The sequence below is a fragment of the Hyperolius riggenbachi genome, chromosome 7, assembly GCF_040937935.1.
Source record: "Hyperolius riggenbachi isolate aHypRig1 chromosome 7, aHypRig1.pri, whole genome shotgun sequence".
Taxonomy (NCBI): domain Eukaryota; kingdom Metazoa; phylum Chordata; class Amphibia; order Anura; family Hyperoliidae; genus Hyperolius; species Hyperolius riggenbachi.
This window is the reverse complement of record NC_090652.1, coordinates 312,189,585-312,208,378: the sequence shown is the minus strand read 5'-3', so window position 1 is coordinate 312,208,378 and position 18,794 is coordinate 312,189,585. Positions and strand designations below refer to the sequence as shown.

The window sequence follows — 18,794 nt, the reverse complement described above, 5'->3', positions numbered from 1 at the left end:
GTATGAGTCTACCACCCGGACCGTGAGAGCACGCCTCCCGACCGATTTGATATCCTCCACAGTCAATCCCCACTGTCTTAGCTTTCTCAGACACGGGGCAACGTAGGCCGGAAGATAGTCACGACGCGATGCCAAACTCTTCACTGGACCACTACTTTCCCAACTCGTGAGAGAAGTCCCAAACCAGTCACGAAAAATGCCTACCCAGTCAGGCGGGTTCTCTGAAAGCATGTTACCAAGATTATGTTTGATAAAAAGCAGAGAAAAGAAAACAATCGGGTTGACCATACCTAAGCCACCCTCCTGCCTGACTTTGTAGGTAACGTTTCTGCGCACAATGTTTAACCTGTTTTTCCAGAGCATCTGGAAAAACAGGTCACATATCCTCGAATACAGGGATTGAGGCAAAATTGCAACATAGCTAACATATAACAGTATTGGTACCAGATGGCTCTTGATCAGATCAACCCTTTCTCTGAAGGTCAAATGCCAACCTTTCCAGCGAGCCACCTTAGCGCCGACATCATTTAGTCTACAAACCCAATTTTGATGGCCGTAATCACCAGGACTGAATTCGATGCCAAGGATCTTAATTTTCGGTTGGGGTACAGGAAAGGAGCCAGGAAGTACAAAGCTCTCTCCATCTTTTCCCATCCAGAAAATTTCACACTTGTCCTGATTGACCTGTGATCCTGATGCTTCTGAGTACCTGGCAATCTCCGAGACAACCACCTTTGCCTCCTCTGTCCCAGAGACTATCACAGTTACATCATCGGCATAGGCCACTACCTTGAAGGATGAGACACCAGGGATGCCCGCAGGAACTCCACTGAGCATGCTGTTCTCTAACCTCCTCACGAAGGGATCGATCGCAAACACGTACAGGAGGGAGCTCAAAGGGCAACCCTGACGGACACCAGAACTTACTTCAAAAGGTTTGCCAACCCAACCATTGACAAGCATGAAACTCTCTGCCCCTTTGTACAATGTACGGAGCCAATCAACAAAACCACCCTGTAGACCATAAACGCAAAGTAACTGCCACAGGTACTCATGGTTGACCCGATCAAAAGCCTTGGACTGGTCCAATGCCAGCAAGTACTTTCCCCAACCCTCAGCCCTGCACCGCTCCAAGACTTCCCGGACAGCTAACAACGCTGAGAAAGTGCCTTTACCCGGAACTGAGCAGTGCTGATGGCGAGAAAGCATACATGTTGCCTGAGTCAGACGCCAGAACAAAATTTTTGCCAAAATCTTCCTGTCGACGTTGAGAAGGCTGATGGGACGCCAATTCTCAATCATCTCGGGATCTTTACCTTTTGACAGAAGGATCACAGCCGATTGCCTCATGGACGATGGTAACACACCCTCAGCAAGGCAATGATTAAAAACATCTGCCAATTGAGGTGCCAGAAATGACTTGAAAGTCTTGTAAAATTCAGCCGTCAAGCCATCTGGACCAGGGGTCTTTTTAGGTGTAAGGCTATCAATAGCTCTTACTACTTCCTCGGTAGTGATTACCTCTGTCAAATTTATGCCAGAAACATCAACATCATCGAGACCTGGTGTAGAGACCAGAAAATCTTTTATCCTTGCTTGATCAAGTGACTTTCTCCCAAGCAAATCAGCATAAAAACCTCTAGCAATGGACAGGATTCCCAGCCTGGACTTTGCTACAAATCCTGAACCATCTCTGAGACCAATGACCGTTTTAAGCGCTGCACCTTGTCTGCAGTTCTGGTAGGGATCAGGCGAGTGGTATTTGCCATAATCCCTTTCCAGACACAGAGAGGACAGCCGGTCATACTGCTGCTGCTTGAGTTGAGTCTTGACCTCAGAGATCTCCCCCTGATCTCCGCCTTCCGAAACAAGGACTTCAAGTCTTCTTCTCAGTCGTTGGTAAGCAACATATTTACCAACGTGTTTTTTCTTGGCTAGGTCCTTGAAGAGTCCAACAACCCGCTTTTTGACTACCTCCCACCACTCTGACCTGTTGCCAAAGCAGTCCAGGATGGTAACCTGCGCCTGAAAAAATTCCTCAACAGATTGTCTTATACTCTCCTCCAGCAATAGAGTCGAATTAAGTCTCCAGATACCCCTACCCCTGGGAGGAGCATCCGAAACATTCAAGTCCACCGACAGAATACAGTGATCAGAGAATTCTACCGCCTGTACCCTAGGGGACGAGGTAGCAAGACTCTCTGTAACAAAAAACCTGTCTATTCTACTCTGACTAGTACCTCTAGAAAAAGTGAACCCAGTGAGGTTTGGTGAATGTCGAACGTGAACATCCACCAAACCAGCCTCACTAACTATTCTATTTAATGAAATACTATCGCAACCCAGCCGAGTATTGGCACCTCTCCTGTCCATTGACCTGACAATGGTGTTAAAATCACCACCAAATACTACATGCCGGGTTGTAAAAAGGAAAGGCCTGATCGCTGTAAAAAGGCATTTCCTCTCCCATTTGGACTGGGGGCCATAGATGTTAATTAGCCTGAGGTCCTGCCCCTTCACAACGACGTCTAGGACCAGACATCTCCCCATTTCTATCTCAAACACTCGCCGGCAAGTTACTGAACCAGTTCTAAAAAGTACTGCCACACCACTGTAAGGCTCAGCCGCAAGAGACCAATAACTCGGACCAGATCTCCAGTCCCTCTTGGCCAGGTGGATATCAGCCAAAGAGGTGAGCCTAGTCTCTTGCAAAAACAAAATGTCAGCATCAAAACGGCTGAGAAAAAATAAGGCTAACTCACGAGCTCTTACTGATTTTATGCTGGCAACATTAATGGTCGCCAGCTTTAGTGGTGGGAGAACAGCCATTTGAGTGTTAAAAATAGAATCCCTCCAACTTACTTCACAAAGGACAAAAAGAAATAAAAGAACACAAGACAGAGACAACATTAGGATGCATTCTTCTGCCCAGAGTCTGCTGTGTCCATGACCTCCTCAGAGGATGGATCTTCCTGCTCGTTTTGCAGAGTACTAAACCTGTTGGACAAATGGATGTCCTGTCTTTTAACAGTGGTCTCATACTGCTTCTGTAATCGCCTCTCCTTAAGTGTTTTAGGTTTATGTTTCTTCACATAACGAAGCCTATTTTCCAGATAAATCAGTTCATCTGGAGGTAGATCATCCCACTCAACCGACATCATCGGCTCTCTCTCTATTGAGGGAGGGACCACAGATGTCTCAGAAAGTAACATTGGGGAGGGGGGATTAGACAAAGGGACAGGGACGGGAGGTTCATCAGGAGGGACAGGAGGGAGGGCAGAAGGAGGAGGGATAACAGGAGGGGAAGGTGAGGGAGGAGTAGTAGGGGAAACAGTTGGAGAGGGAGAAGAAGGTTTGGGACTTTGCCCAGGTTTTGAAATTGACTGGGCCAGTGGCCCCTTACCATCTCTGGTAACTATAGCTTCCTTGGTCCCTTTTTCCCTTGGGCCCTTGCGCGACCCAGGATAAGGGGTATTAGCGGCTTTCCTTTTAGGACCTCCAGACTCAGGCGATTTTTGGGAGGGAGTACCCGCTCCCCCAGTCACATTCCCAGTACGACCTCTTCCCCTGGCCCTCTTCACTACATGCCACAGTTCCTCAGAGGCCTCCTCAGCGGGCGCTGTTTCAGAGGGGAGCACAGTAGTTGGGTTGACACTAGGTTCAGACACAGGATTCGACACATCAGGAGGGATGGCAGGGGAAACAGGCTGAGAGGTTTGCACAATAGGAAGGTTAAGGGCATACGACTGTACTCCCTCCTCTTCCATCTTTGCCAGCAAGGCCTCCTTCACCGTGGCAGGCAAGTTTTCCCAGGAGTTTGGGCACACACTATAGGGATGGCCAAAACTATGGCACAGATTACACTTGATATTTTTACAATCCTTTGCGTCATGCCCAAACTCCTGGCAAAGACCACACCGGGGCTGCTTACAGCCATAGCTGTAGTGTCCCCTCCCCCCACAACGGTTGCAGACCCTGGGCTGACCTGGGTAGAAAACTGAAATTTTATCTCTTCCGATAAGGGCGGATCTGGGAACATGAGAATACACTCCATTTTCGTATCTCATTTTTATCGAGATTTCATATCCGCCCCACCAGATACCCAGGTCATCCAGGATCCTCTGGGGACGGGACACCACATCTACATAGTGAGAGAGCCAGAGGATAACGTCTTGTACTGGGATGGATTCATTGTATACTACGACGGTAGCCCTCCTCTCCAGGGGTTGCCGAGACACATACGATGCAACAAAGTTTTTCCACTCTGCTCTCCTTCTATCCTTCTCTTCCATAAAAAACTCTTGCCCCCCTGAAGTCAGAAAGCTAACGTCGTAGTACTCAGGGGGGTCACCAGGAGCAATGATCGCATAAATGTCCTGGGCCTTTACACCTGTGCCAAGGAGAAGGCGAACGAAGTCCTGCTTTCCCGGGATCCGGGATTCACCAATCCATTTCAAACGGACCACGTTCCTCCTCCCCCCCGACACAGGTGCATCCTCCCCCTGTACCAAGGGAGCGGGCACTCTCTTACCTCCAGCAACACTACCACCTGACCGACCGCTTGCTGCCTTTTGGGCATACGAAAAGGGTTTAGCCTGCGGCTTGGGTAGCACAGTAGGTGCTACAGTTTCCCCACTCCTGGTGACAGAGGCTAAACCAGAACTAGAAGAAATTGGTGTTTTTTTTACAGAAGGATGACACTCGCCCACTCCAGCAATGACCTCCATGAGGATTTCACTGCCTTTATCATCATAACAAAAAAGTACTTCGTTTCTAATCAGGAAACGCATACCACCTGCTCTGAAATCTGATTGAATACCTAGGCTGGAATCACCTAAGCCTATGGACTCAATCTTACTTAAATTAGACTCTTCCTCTATTTGAAAAAAATCAAGTACTTTACAATTTTTTTCCCCTAATATATACAATACATCAGGTTCTATGACATACCGCTTATTTCCTGCTACAAAATCACCTATCACCCTCGGCCCCAAAAGTTCTTTCTCAAAACGTTCTATTTCCCTGTTTTCTTCAACCTGTTGGGGCAATACCTTTTTGGCAGATGAGTTAGAACCCCCAGAAGGGACATCTGCCACCCCTAAAACCTCCTTTTCAAGACCAGCAGATACTGAAACAGAATCTCCATTGCCTGCCGTGCATGCAAGACCCGGGGCCAGTGCCAACCCATCCACCACCACAGTTTTAATGTCACCAAAAATGGTGTCCACAGTTTTTACTTTAATGTGGACAGTGGACTCAGCTGGCCCTGACCCCAGATCCCCAGCAGGCACGACAGGACCCGGAATTGAAGACACATCAATAGACCTGGTTTCATCCTCAATATTGGCAGCTAGCTGCTTTTCTTCAGCAGATGTCTCACTAGTTTGTGCAGCTGGGAGTGAGGACACAATAACCTCTGGCACATGTTTCTGCACAACAACATTACAATCCACACCAGTAGACAAATTAGCATTAACAGACAAAATTTGCTCACAGCCACCATTATCTTCAATGGATGTGGCAGAGTTCCCCCCTGGAGGTGCAGACACCTCAGAAGGGGTTAATGAAGCATCCCCTTTCTCATGGCTGGTGACAGCTTTACTCACAGAAGCTCCATCACCAGCCTGCAGCTTCTCACCAGTCTGACTCAGCACTTTCCTATCAGCTCTGCTGGCTCCCACACGCAGGGATGCCGGGGATGCCTCAGAGTACAGAGCTCCAGTAGTGCTGACATCACTTCCTCTTTGCTTTCCCGCCAATCCCAACCCTGCACCCTCTGCAGTAGACAGCTGTGCAGTGCAGGGCTGGCTGCGAGCAGCATGCTTCTTCCTCATAGTGAGTTTAAGTTTACTTTTCCTCCTTTTTGCTGCTCTTGGCAGCGATGTACGTAAGTTTGTCTCTGTCTTTTCCTCCAGCAGGCCAGCATCAGCAGGTTCCTGACTCACAGGGGGCACATCAGCAGGTTCAGCAGACACATCACTCCTCAGCACACCAGCACTACTAGGGACAGGCAATTCAGGCTGCATGCCCTCTCCCACCACATCGTCTCCAGCAGGCTCCTGGCTCACAGGGGATGCAGGGGCCACATCAGCAGACACAGGCACATCGCTCTCCACCACACCAGCATTCTTAGTATCCTCAGGCTGCATATCCTCCTCCATAGGATCAGTGTCAGCAGGCTCCTGACTCACAGGGGATGCAGGGGCCACATTAGGCACATTGCTCGTCACACCATCAACTCCACCGGCAGCCGCATTAGGTGTAGGCACGTTAGACTGTATCTCCTCCTTCTCTATAGCTTTCTCTGTACACACAGGGCTGCTCTGGGTTTGCACATCAGCACAGCCCCCCTCTCCGGCCACAGCCACACTCTGCTGGGGGGCTCTGAGCACAGCTGGCTCACCAGTACCCTCCACACCTTCCAGGGTCACCTCCATCTCCTCTACCTGCCCACACGGGGTCTCACTGGGATTACCCTCCACCCTTTCCGCGGGACTTACGGTTTGGGATGTCTCAGCTCTCACATCGGCTCCAGGTGTAGGTGTTGCTCTTCCCATAGCTGGCTTTGCTGCTTGCTGACGGAACCGAGCAGCATTACAGTAGGATTCACGGAAGGGTCCACCTTTCTCCTCCAGTTCTGACACCACTTTCCTCTGCTCATCTATTTTTCTTTGTAGCTCCGCAGTTACTGGGTCGGTTTGGAGGAATTCAGGTCTCCATCTCACTCCAAAGCGGTGTATCCGTTCTTTTAGTTGCAACTCCAGTTGATCATACAGGTGTGAATGATAACTCATTGCCTTATTCCAGGCCACCACATCTGCCACCACATCTCTGGAAGCTGCTTCTCGGATATTCCCCCCTGCCCCTAGGTAAGACAGGTCAGGGGGGGCATGAGCCCGCTGCTCCATTGCTGGAAGCAGCTGGCTAGTGTAGAGAGGGCCCCTGCAGGCCAAGGCCTAAGCAGGGACCTCAGGTGTCTCCAAGCCCAAAAACAAGCACAGAACTGGGCTAGGTATAAGCCGGTTATGCTGCTCTCTGGATCTCAACAGGAGCTCCCCACCACACGTCTGCTCTGGTGCAGAGACTGATGGGAATGGATCAGTGATCTCTGTACAGCGCTGTGGTATATGTCAGAGCTATATAAATGTATAATAATAATAGTGTGTGACTGTGGTGAGGACATTAGAGTGTGAGCTCCTCTGGTGCAGAGACTGATAGGAATGGATCAGTGATCTCTGTACAGCACTGGGGAATATGTCAGAGCTATATCAATGTATAATAATAATAGTGTGTGACTGTGGTGAGGACATTAGAGTGTAAGCTCCTCTGGCGCAGAGGCTGATGGGAATGGATCAGTGATCTCTGTACAGCGCTGTGGTATATGTCAGAGCTATATAAATGTATAATAATAGTGTGTGACTGTGGTGAGGGCATTAGAGTGTAAGCTCCTCTGGTGCAGAGACTGATAGGAATGGATCAGTGATCTCTGTGCAGCGCTGTGGTATATGTCAGAGCTATATAAATGTATAATAATAATAATAGTGTGTGACTGTGGTGAGGACATTAGAGTGTAAGCTCCTCTGGTGCAGAGACTGATGGGAATAGAGATACACTGAACTGACTATATCAGAGCTATATGCACAGCAGGCAGTAATATAGCAGTAGATCACGTGACAAGGATATGGCCAGCATCCCGTTACATCTCTTATCAGCTGACACACAGGTGCTCTGTAGCCCATCAGGCCAGATTTATATTAGCAGAGATAACATAAACCAACAGAGAGGATCAGTGACAGCAGCTCCTCCGCCATCCACATTATGGCCAATAAGCAATGAACCTTTTTCTCCTGTGTTTTCTCCTACGAGAGGAGTCTTCGTTTTTTGTTTTTTCTTTTAAATAACTTTTCAGAACTTTGCAATTGAGAAAGTACTCCACCCCCCCCCCCCCCCAAAAAAAAAAAGATGAAAAAGAACTATCGAAATTATTTTAAGTATTTTCTTGCTTTCAAGTGGCTTGAAGGACACCCGAGGCGAAAATAAACTAAAGAAACAAACTATTGTTTCTATCTGCCTTCTCCAAAAAAATGACTTAAGATATTCCACAGTTTTATTTTATGTTTAAATCTACTTTTTAAGTTTTAACTGTTTTATTGGTTGTGCTCAATGACAAATTCATTGAAGTATGCCAGAGCTAAAATCTATGAATTATTGACCCTTTTTATCTCTTTCCTGCTTTTTAGAAGCCATTTTCTGCTAGGAAAGTGTTTTATAGCTGGAATTTCTTATCAGTGAGGGTCACACTGTAGTCACTTCCTGTCTGAGTCAGGACTGAGTCAGTCACTTGCATACCTGATATTTAACTCTTTCAGGCAGAGAAAGAAAAAAAGGAACACAGTATAGTTATTTGTGTGCTAGGCACGGTACATACACATGTCTATCTCATGTCACATGTCACTTCGGGTGTCCTTTAACCTGCCTGGCGTTCTATTAAGATCGCCAGGCAGGCTGCGGGAGGGTTTTTTTTTTAATAAAAAAAAAACTATTTCATGCAGCCAACTGAAAGTTGGCTGCATGAAAGCCCACTAGAGGGCGCTCCGGAGGCGATCTTCCGATCGCCTCCGGCGCCCAGAATAAACAAGGAAGGCCGCAATGAGCGGCCTTCCTTGTTTTGCTTACATCGTCGCCATAGCGACGAGCGGAGTGACGTCATCGACGTCAGCCGACGTCCTGACGTCAGCCGCCTCCGATCCAGCCCTTAGCGCTGGCCGGAACTTTTTGTTCCGGCTACGCTGGGCTCAGGCGGCTGGGGGGACCCTCTTTCGCCGCTGCTCGCGGCGGATCGCCGCAGAGCGGCGGCGATCAGGCAGCACACGCAGCTGGCAAAGTGCCGGCTGCGTGTGCTGCACTTTATTTCATCAAAATCGGCCCAGCAGGGCCTGAGCGGCAGCCTCTGGCGGTGTTGGACGAGCTGAGCTCGTCCAGACCGCTCAGCAGGTTAAAAGGCATTTTACTGACAAATTTAAAAAGATCACCTCTGCAGAGAAACTTAGTGCGTGTACAGCAGCTCCTGATTGCACGCACGCACCTAATGCCTGGTCGATTCATTATAGCGGACCTGAACTCAGAACTTCCTCTCTGCTCTAAAAGATACCCAGTAGCATAATAACCTGAGCAGTGAGGGGTAAATGGAGGCTGCCATATTTATTTCCTTTCAAACAATACCAGTTGCCTGGCAGCCCTGCTGGTCTATTTGGCTCCAGTAATGTCTGAATAACACCAGAAACAAGCATGCAGATAATCTTGTCAGATCTGACAATAATGTCAGACACACCTGATCTGCTGCATACTTGTTCAGGGGCTATGGCTGATAGTATTAGAGGCAGAGGATTAGCAGGGCTGCCAGGTAACTGGTATAGCTTAAAAGGAAATAAATATGGCAGCCTTCATATCCTTCTCACTTCAGTTGTCCTTTAAAGAAAAACATTTCTTTGTTATTATAACCAATACAAATATGCTGCAATAATAAATCTGCAGTGTGCCTACTTTAGGGCTGCATGATTTTAGGGAAAAATCGAAATTGCGATTTTTCTCTCAAGAAATTTTTTTTTCAAGTGCTGGGGGCTGGGTCCGCACTGCCCGGTTCGATGTCTGTAATACTTTGCTTCTGGCCCCGCTGTGCGTGGATTGGCCAGAAGCAGTGAATATGTATGAGTGTTAATGAGCGGGGGGCGGATCCACTCGAGAGAGCGGCCGGGCACATACAGCATTACTAATCACTGGCTAGGGATGGAATGATGGCAGCGGTAGGCGGAGCTGTACAGAGCATACAGCTCCGCCTACCGCTGCCGTCATTCCATCGCTAGCCAGTAATTGGTAATGCTGTGTGTGCCCAGCCGCTTGCTGGAGTGGATCCGCCCCCCGCTCATTAACACTCATACATATTCACTGCTTCTGGCCAATCCGGGCACAGCGGGGCCAGAAGCAAAGTATTAAACAGCGGACCGAAAAACCGATGGTACTGACGATCAGTAGATCGTCTTGCCACGAACCGCGGTTTTGGTTTAAAACCGAAAAACCGTGCAGCCCTAGCCTACTTCCTGCTTTCATGGGAGCAGACATAGGGTTAACATCCTGTGTTTAAAAATTAGCTGCTCTGCAGAGACAGCCAGCTGAGAGATCAAATTACGCTTGTGATCAGTCACAGATGGGAGGGAATTAGACAGGCTAAACTCTCTAAATACACACAGGGTACCTTTCTCCTTTTTTCCCTTCTGTCCTGTGCAATCGTTCAGGTCCACTTAAACACAATTGAATCTATCAGTAATCTATTGCTCCAACATATCCAATCAATTGACTTTGGATTAGTTTTGTACAGCGACTCCATCGAAAGTCTGATTGGACATATTGGAAACTCTTGGTGCGACAGAGGCGGAGCAGCAGCGGTGGGGGAAATCGATGGCCAGTATCGTAGCAGCGCCTTGAGTGGTAAAACACTCGCGGTTCGAGCGACGCTTGATTGATTTCTGCTGAAATCTATCAGTATAGAGCATGCCATTTATGGTATCAATCACTATCCAATCGAGAGGGATCGGATTGGCATATCGGATCGTAACCGACCTGTGTTTGGCCATCTTCAAATTGTGTACTTCGGTATTATGTGTAGGCTGCCATATTCATTTCCTTTAAAGCAATACCAGTTACCTGGCTGCCCTGCTGATCCCTCAAATACTTTTAACCATAGCCCCTGAACAAGCATGCAGCAGATCAGGTGCTCCTGACATGGTCAGATCTGACAGGATTAGCTGCATGCTTGTTTCTGGTGTTATTCAGACACTACTGCAGCCGAATAGAGCACCAGGGCTGCCAGGCAACTGGCATTGTTTAAAAGGAAATAAATATGGTAGCTTCCATATTCTTCTCACTTCAGATGCCCTTTAAATACTATTCACCCGCTGAGCTGTTGCATCTTGGGGGGGCGCCGGTAATTCGTTCACCGGCTATTGCCGGCAGCCATATTAGCGACCGAATGGCGCCATACCCATAATTCTTGTGATGGCCAATGGCGGCACCCTAACTATCTCAGCAAAATTAGCTGATCCGTAATGCAATCCTATGGCGGTGATCAAACTTTGGCGGTCAGTCAAAAGTTGTGCCTGCGGCATGGTTTTCCGCGATTGCGTGTGGAAAGGACTGCCACAAAAATCGCAAACAAGGAAACAAAATCGCCGGTGAAATGCTGAGAATCAACAATCTACAAACTCTCTCGGCGCCGGTGACTGCGTTTGGCGATTTGCAGTGGAGGCCGGGGCTTAGCACAAGTCCACTTACATAATTACCGGGACGGAGGGGAAGGCCGGGGAGGAGATCCGCGCTTTATACATTTACACAAATTATAACTATGGCTGAGGTGGTCGCTGCGGCCGAACGTATAGAACCCGCCATTATCGCCAGACCCGGAACAATCCGGCCACCTTCCTCTTCATCCTATGAGGGATTATCAGAGCTCTCCACTCCTCTCCGGGTAATTATCCACCTCAGAAGCCTCGCCACTCCGACCTGCCACTTATCCCCCGCTAACCGCAGCACTAAGGCGGTACTCCGCCTCAGCAACACCTACACATCTGACTTGACAGGCTCAACGAGATGCAAATGATTAACCCTTTCCAATCCCACGTCACCGGCATGTTCTAGAGCAGTTTCTCAACATTGTATTGGTATGTACCCCTTTAAGGGCCCGTTTCCACTATAGCGTTACGAAATCGCTGGCGAATCACCGCAGGCAAATCGCATGCGGGTGCGATTCCGCATGCGTTTTTTGCCGCGATTTCGCATAGGTAAGGCTGTATGCGATTTTAACCATGTCACTGCCTGTGTGAATTAACATGGGTACCTATGCGAAATCGCATGCGAAATCGCGGCAAAAAACGCATGGGGAAAACGCATGCGATTTCCCTATTAAATACATTGCGTGCGATTCGCCTGCATTCCACACGCAGGCGAATTCTGAGGCCCCTACCCTGCAAATTTTTTCTGCACAGAAAAACGTGCGGGGAAACGCACAAGTGGAAACAGTCCCATCCACTTGTACTGACTGTGCGAATCCGCATGCGTTGCCCGCATGCGGATTCGCGATAGTGGAAACTGGCCCTCAAAGCCCAGTACTCACCAAGTACCCCCCAGGCACAGTAAACATTATCACAAGTACCCCTTGACAAATAATATATAATTGTAGTACACGATAATTGGTTCTACACAATTTCCAAGCTTGTACTATTGCTTTTAATGAGCTAAAACACTAATTTGGTGTTTAAATAAGATTTATAATTTTCTAAAACTCTAAATGTGTAATTCTTGGTTAAGTATATTAGGCCCAAGTACCCCCTGGAACCATCAATAAGTAGAAGTGCCCCCTGGGGTACGCATACCAGACGTTGAGAACCTATGCTCTAGTGCGTACGTATTAGTACACCGCCAGGTCAGTTGGAAACAGGGGTAGCCAAATGACCGCTCACCTTGCTGCCGATGAATCACCGAGCACCATCATCTGGCGTAGCGCCCAGATGACCTGCTTAGTCTTCTAGTATAGGCCCAATGTCTGACATAAGAAAACATAGCTGCCACTCGGGGGCGCTGCTGCTGGATAAAATCCAGCGCAGAGTCAGCCCTGTGTGACTACGTCCCAACACTCTGATCACCACCAGCCCCTTCCTCCCCCACTGCACAACCTAACTAGAGATGGCCCAACCTAGGAGAGCTCATGGAGAAGCATGTGATCAGTTTGGTCAGCTGATAGATTTGTAAGGTCCTGATTTGCTGTGATGACTTCCTGGTTTAACACATGATCATGAGCAGCAAATCAGGGCCTTACAAATCTATCAGCTGATCAAACTGATCACATGCTTCTCCATGAGATCTCCTAGACAGGGCTATCCCTAAACCTAATTTATATTTTACATGGGAGCATTTGGGCTGTCTGCTAAGGGGCGCCGTTGGCAGATCTAATCCAGTACAGCATCAGCATATGTGGATCTCCTTCGGTACCACGCTGTGCCACGTAATTACACAGGCGTGCGTGCAATGGGGCGGAGCTAAAGCACACAAGATGGCGCCAGCCCCCCTTTCCCCACCCACTGATGCCGGGGTTGCCTCACCATGTTAGGTAGAGACCCAGCCAAATCCCCTGCTGCAGAACTCCCAGCATCACCCATGCCGAGAAGCTTCTGAGGAGTCGCCTGGTGCGACGAAACCGGTCAAGAAAACGCGGCCGCCATCACTATCCTTGGGGACATACGTGGACGCAAGGGGCAGGCGAAAGAACAGCGCTCTATAGCCAACCCGGCGGCCAACAGTTGGGGTGGAGCCAACAAAAACTCTATGCGAATATACCCTGGATATGTTTGTAAGTGCAAAATCTTTTTAATAATACATTTTATATACAATTTTACGCTATGGGAGCTCTGGTATACGTCTTTTGAGGTGAAAGGAACTAGCAACAATAACAGTCAGTGGTGAGGACAGGACATTCTCCATATGGCAGGGGGCGGCCAGATGACCCCGCAAGCGCTGAGGACCCATCTAACTGAGGGTCTACTATAACGGTGAGTGGCCACTGCTTGGGGTGTGGTGGTGGTACCTCACTGAAGTGGAGTATTTGCCTGCACTGTGAAGGAGGAGTGACGCCTGACACTGAGCAGTTAGGGCTTGTTTACACTATGAGAGTTTGCATATTTTTTTTAAGCGCTGGCGATTTTAGAAATCACCCTAAAAGCGATTGTGTAATGATTCCTTATGAGACTGTTCACATCTGAGCGGTTCCATTGCGATCCGCTCCCCAAAGCGCTGCCTGTACCATTTTCTGGGCAATTTGCCTCAATGGAAGCTATAGGGAAATCGCAAAGCGCTTGAAAAAGTGCTTTGTATAGCGATTTGCTGAGCTGTTCTATGAATAAATACATTGTATTTATTCTTTTCCGTGTGAAAGAGTTCAGCTCCTGACTGACGTCAAAAAGTGAAAAAACGAATTGCTTAGAATTGCTTATAAAAGCGCTTTCCCTGCGCTTTTATAAACGCAAAGCGCAGGGAAAAGCGCTGACAATTCTCAATAAGTCGCTCAGCTCTTGCGATTTATAATGTGGACATAGCCTAACTGGTATGGCGAGGGGATCTGGTTATCCAACACATGCCCCAGTAGAGGTAGGCATACACTGTAGAATTTTTTTTCACCCAGTCAAACGTTTGATCAGACAAACATCTGAAAAGTCAATTTAAGCATTATAATCAAAACACTGAACACAACGTTGGAGTTTGGTTGGTCAATTGTAGCATCTTTCATATTATCGACCAGGATTACAATCGTTTGGAATCATACAATCGAAAGGAAAATTGTATAGTGTATGGCCAGCTTTATACATGATCACATCAGAGACCTCAGGCAGTCGGACTGTCGGCGCTGCGCGAGGCTTCAGTCTGGCTGTTTTCGCCCAGCCGCGGTTAATCCGTAATATAGCCAGACGAGACGAGGAGCAGTTCCATGTGAAGAGAGGGGGGACATCTGTCGCGGCCCCCCACCGCCGGCCACATAAAGGGGCTCTTTGTACGCTCAGGGGAATTATGCAGATAACACGTTATACGAAGCTCCGCCATCAGCAGACCGCGATCCGGACAATGCAGCGTCATCTCCGGCCTCTCCGCGTCCCCCCCCCCCCCCCAACAGGGGCACAGACATTTATACCCAGCGGGGGGAGGGAGGGGCCATTCAGCACAGAAACACGCAGGGGCTAATGTATAGAGACCCGGGCAAAATAAACCGAATCTGCCCAGAACCACCAATCAGGATCGCAGGAAACGCCCACCGATTGGTTGTGCTAAAAATAAAACCTGTCCGGTTCCAGTTCTCTATGTGGTGGTCTCACTTAAAAAGGAACTGTAGTGAAAATAACAATGAATAAAATTTCTTATTTTTTTTTCTTTACACTATTAATTTATAAAGGATTTAGTCAGTGTTTGCCCATTGTAAAAGCCTTCCTCTCCCTGATTTACATTCTGACATCGATCGCAGGTGCATCACTGCGGAATGTTTGCTTGTGTTTCCGAAGCTAGAAGATAGGACACTCTGTGGCCCATATGCAATTCCCTTTTTTCACATGAGTTTTCTCCTAGGAGATAAGTTTTCATCTTTGATTTTAAAATAACTTTCCAGTACTTTTCAACTAAAAAAAAAGTACAATACAAAAAAGTTGGTGAAAAAGTACTATCAAAATTATTGTAAGCATTTTCTTCCCTTCTTGGGACTTAAAGGGAACCAGAGATGAAGCACCCTCATGCATTTTACCATATATATCAGTGGGAACATTAGAGAAAACGCCTACCATGCTCTCTGTTACATCCTCACTGCTCAACCTGCCTGTTATCAGCCCTGATAAAATCCCAGACTGAGCATTCAGTCTGGCTTTGCTCAGGAATCATTATAGCGGGGGGGGGGGGGGGGGGGAGGAAACAAACGCGGCTAATCTAGATACAAGTGTACTTTACACAACAGTAGGCAATGAAATGCTGATAACCCAAGCTTGCATGCAAATTGTATGCAGCTTGGGGTCAGGACCCGTAAAATAGTATCCAGGTAATTAAGCTTACGGGCAGCAAATGATTTGCATGAATTAAACTGCACTGAAGTCAGAAGAGCATCTCATTCACCCTATAATGCAGTCACATGACCCACGTCCCTCCTACAGACGCATGCCTGCACTCATCATCTCTCTCCTGTCATGAGCAGGCAGCAGTGCTGATTGGCTGTGCTGTTGCCTGGGAGACAGCAGTGCTCTGATTGGCTGCGCTGTGGCTTGGGAGACACAGCAGTGCTCTGATTGGCTGGGCTGTGGCCTGGGAGACACGGCAGAGCTCTGATTGGTTGCACTGTGGCCTGGGAGACACGGCAGTGCTCTGATTGGCTGCTCTGTGGCCTGGGAGACACGGCAGTGCTCTGATTGGCTGCTCTGTGGCCTGGGAAACACGGCAGTGCTCTGATTGGCTGGGCTGTGGCCTGGGAGACACGGCAGTGCTCTGATTGGCTGGGCTGTGGCCTGGGAGACACGGCAGTGCTCTGATTGGATGAGCTGAGGCCTGGGAGACACGGCAGAGCTCTGATTGGATGGGCTGAGGCCTGGGAGACACGGCAGTGCTCTGATTGGCTGCACTGTGGCCTGGGAGACACGGCAGAGCTCTGATTGGATGGGCTGAGGCCTGGGAGACACGGCAGAGCTCTGATTGGCTGTGCTGTGGCCTGGGAGACACGGCAGAGCTCTGATTGGCTGTGCTGTGGCCTGGGAGACACGGCAGAGCTCTGATTGGCTGCTCTGTGGCCTGGGAGACATGGCAGTGCTCTGATTGGCTGCTCTGTGGCCTGGGAGACATGGCAGTGCTCTGATTGGCTGCTCTGTGGCCTGGGAGACACGGCAGTGCTCTGATTGGCTGCTCTGTGGCCTGGGAGACATGGCAGTGCTCTGATTGGCTGCTCTGTGGCCTGGGAGACATGGCAGTGCTCTGATTGGCTGCTCTGTGGCCTGGGAGACACGGCAGTGCTCTGATTGGCTGGGCAGTGGCCTGGGAGACACGGCAGTGCTCTGATTGGCTGTTCTGTGGCCTGGGAGACACGGCAGTGCTCTGATTGGCTGCTCTGTGGCCTGGGAGACACAGCAGAGCTCTGATTGACTGCTCTGTGGCCTGGGAGACACAGCAGTGCTCTGATTGGCTGCTCTGTGGCCTGGGAGACACAGCAGAGCTCTGATTGGCTGCTCTGTGGCCTGGGAGACACAGCAGAGCTCTGATTGGCTGCTCTGTGGCCTGGGAGACACAGCAGAGCTCTGATTGGCTGCTCTGTGGCCTGGGAGACACAGCAGAGCTCTGATTGGCTGCTCTGTGGCCTGGGAGACACAGCAGTGCTCTGATTGGCTGGGCAGTGGCCTGGGAGACAGCAGTGCTCTGATTGGCTGGGCAGTGGCCTGGGAGACATGGCAATGCTCTGATTGGCTGTTCTGTGGCCTGGGAGACATGGCAATGCTCTGATTGGCTGTTCTGTGGCCTGGGAGACACAGCAGTGCTCTGATTGGCTGGGCAGTGGCCTGGGAGACACGGCAGTGCTCTGATTGGCTGGGCAGTGGCCTGGGAGACATGGCAATGCTCTGATTGGCTGTTCTGTGGCCTGGGAGACACGGCAGTGCTCTGATTGGCTGTTCTGTGGCCTGGGAGACACAGCAGAGCTCTGATTGGCTGGGCTGTGGCCTGGGAGACACGGCAGTGCTCCGATTGGCTGCTCTGTGGCCTGGGAGACACGGCAGTGCTCTGATTGGCTGCTCTGTGGCCTGGGAGACACAGCAGAGCTCTGATTGGCTGGGCTGTGGCCTGGGAGACACAGCAGTGCTCTGATTGGCCGGGCAGTGGCCTGGGAGACACGGCAGTGCTCTGATTGGCTGGGCAGTGGCCTGGGAGACATGGCAATGCTCTGATTGGCTGCTCTGTGGCCTGGGAGACACGGCAGTGCTCTGATTGGCTGTTCTGTGGTTGGGAGACACGGCAGTGCTCTGATTGGCTGCGCTGTGGCCTGGGAGACATGGCAATGTTCTGATTTGCTGTTCTGTGGCCTGGGAGACACGGCAGTGCTCTGATTGGCTGCTCTGTGGCCTGGGAGACACAGCAGAGCTCTGATTGGCTGCTCTGTGGCCTGGGAGACACGGCAGTGCTCTGATTGGCTGCTCTGTGGCCTGGGAGACACAGCAGAGCTCTGATTGGCTGCTCTGTGGCCTGGGAGACACGGCAGTGCTGCGTATTCAGCAGACAGAGGATTCCCCGGCTACAGATGATGTAATAGCAGCCAGGAGCGGGTGACTCATCCGACTGACAAGCTGCTGCATAAAGCCTAATCCTGCCAGCCTTGTCTGCACCGCACAGCTTCAGGCAGTCCAGGAATAGCCGGCCAAGCTGGGACTTGTGGTTCTACAACCAATGGAGACCCAGAGGCTGCCAAAAGCGGTCCTGTCACTATGGCGATCGCCAAATCGCTAGTGCAGTGTCCCCTATGAGAGAGTGTTCCCACAGCAGTGTGGCAATTTTTAGAAAAATCAAAATCTTGTTGCTTGTACCATTTTTCAGAGCAATTCAGCTGAAAGTACACCTGATGTGAGAGGGATATGGAGGCTGCCATATTTATTTCCTGTTAAACAATACCAGTTGCATAGCAGCCCTGCTGATCTATTTGGCTGCAGTAGAGTCACACCAGAAACAAGCATGCAGCTAATCTTGTCAGATCTGACAATGTCAGAAACACCTGATCTGCTGCATGCTTGTTCAGGGGCTATGACTAAAAGTATTAGAGGCAGAGGATCAGCAGGGCTGCCAGGCAACTGGTATTGCTGAAAAGTAAATAAATATGGCAGCCTCCTTATCCCTCTCGTTACAATTGTCCTTTAAGGTGTGTGTGTGTGGGGGGGGGGGGGGGGGGGAGGGGAAGGAAATAAATATGGCAGCCACCACATTCTTCTTACTTCAGTTGTCCTTTAAGCTGAATTGCTCTGAAAAAACAGTACAAGCAGCTTTGAGCAAAAATGCGCATGGCTTTAAATAAAATCGCATTGCAAAATCACAACCACTAAGCGCTTACACGTCATACATTTTAATTCAATAATGACAATTTTTTTTCTGTTGGAATTTAACATTTGAAAAATCTGACCAATGTACAAATGTATGAATGCCTGTTCAATTTTTCCTCAATGATGGAAAAATAAAAAGAAAATGCGGGTTGA

General features: G+C 49.3%; 1 protein-coding gene across 2 annotated transcripts in view; it reads right to left on the bottom strand.

Annotated features, from left to right (window-relative positions):
- PTPN4 (protein tyrosine phosphatase non-receptor type 4) overlaps positions 1–18,794 on the bottom strand; it is a 191,919-nt gene that overhangs the window by 164,767 nt on the left and 8,358 nt on the right. The window contains exon 1 of one of the 2 annotated variants that reach the window (XM_068246139.1): positions 5,607–5,689. The exons of the other annotated variant lie outside the window; for it this stretch is intronic. The gene's annotated coding sequence lies outside the window, so the exon portion shown is untranslated. Of the gene's footprint in view, positions 1–5,606; positions 5,690–18,794 lie in introns of those variants that run through there. 2 annotated transcript variants of the gene reach the window in all.